General features: G+C 43.5%; 1 non-coding gene across 1 annotated transcript; it reads right to left on the reverse strand.

Annotated features, from left to right (window-relative positions):
* Positions 1 to 763: 763 nt before the first annotated feature.
* Positions 764 to 926, reverse strand: LOC145271631 (U1 spliceosomal RNA). Its single transcript, XR_013866035.1, has one exon. It is a non-coding gene; the product is annotated as a U1 spliceosomal RNA (small nuclear RNA).
* Positions 927 to 1,393: the final 467 nt, after the last annotated feature.

Genomic DNA, 1,393 nt, shown 5'->3' on the forward strand with positions numbered 1-1,393 from the left:
ATCTATTATTTAAGATGTGAAGAATGTATCGGCACTTTAGACTGAGTTATCTCCCCGTGGCGTGTTCTAAAAGTCCAAACACGGCTATCTTCAGTGCACTGTCATATTAACATGTTTTCCCGCTGTAGAAAAGAAAAGAAAATATCTTCTCTGATTTTTTTTTCCAGAGAACTTCAGTTCATAACGGATACGTACAATATAACTTTTTTTCGATATTTTCATTTTTTTAATGTGTTGATTAAACTGTACAAGTACGAATAAAAGATATTTAATCATTTTCATAATTTTGGTAACGAAAAATACCTGTGCCTGTGCACATCATTCAACTTTGTTTGGATGACCAATTTTCGAGGTGATGGGGGGGGGGGATTCAATCAATAGACACACTAATTCTGCGGTAGTTTTCCAGCGGTTTTCATTCATCAATCAATATCGAAAGAAGACACTTTCAGTTGTTGAAGGCGACAGCTCGGCGGATTTCTTACGCTTACGAGATTGATATGTTCAGAGCAAACGTTGTTAATGTATACATGCAGATTAGATTATATCAGAACGTTGCGATTGAAGTGGATGATAAACTGGTCGAGAGAATTGACCTTTTTGTGGCGTGTATAGAGACGGGCGATTGGGAAAACAGAAACAAGGACGTCCTTACACACGTCTGTGAAAGGCGAGGACATACAGACAGGAGGTAGCTGGGAATTAAAGTAGTTTTCTGCTCAGAAGGAGAAACAGGGTGGAATTTCTGATTTCGATTATATTATCGGGGTGAGCGCGGACGCAGACCCCACACTTAGAAATAGCACATTCAAGTCGTCCATATTTGAGACGATCGCAAAGGTCAACCCAACCGCAGTGCAATGGATGGGCCTCACTCTGGGGGAACGACCTTTATGATCACCGTTACTCCTACGTAAGGTAAGGGTATTTATTTGCTCCCTCACCGAGCAAATTAGGCACAAGGCCGATTTTTAATGTGAGGAGTGAAGGGGAAATCGGGACCAACTCCCCGGGGAGTAGGGGAGCTGGATAGTGACAATTGGTATGAAGGGTTGCCCCTACATTGACCAAGGTCTTATATGTGGGGTTGCTCCCACATATGGTCTTTGCTTGAGACTTGTTGCCTAGGCCCCAAAGGGCCCGAGCCTGACTTACGTCAGGTAAGTATGAAGTATTTATTTGCTCCTCCACCGAGCAAATTAGGCACAAGGTCGATTTTTAAAGTGAGGAGTGAAGGGGAAATGGGGACCAGCTCCCCGGGGAGTAGAGGAGCTGGATAGTTACAATTGGTATGAAGGGTTGCCCGTCTTGCTGGTCTTTGCTTGACACTTATTGCCCAGGCCCCGAAGAGCCCAGACCTGGCTTACAACAGGTGATTATGAAATTTTAAGGC

This window comes from Euprymna scolopes, chromosome 46 (genome assembly GCF_053919585.1).
Source record: "Euprymna scolopes isolate OS-2025 chromosome 46, ASM5391958v1, whole genome shotgun sequence".
Lineage (NCBI taxonomy): Eukaryota > Metazoa > Mollusca > Cephalopoda > Sepiida > Sepiolidae > Euprymna > Euprymna scolopes.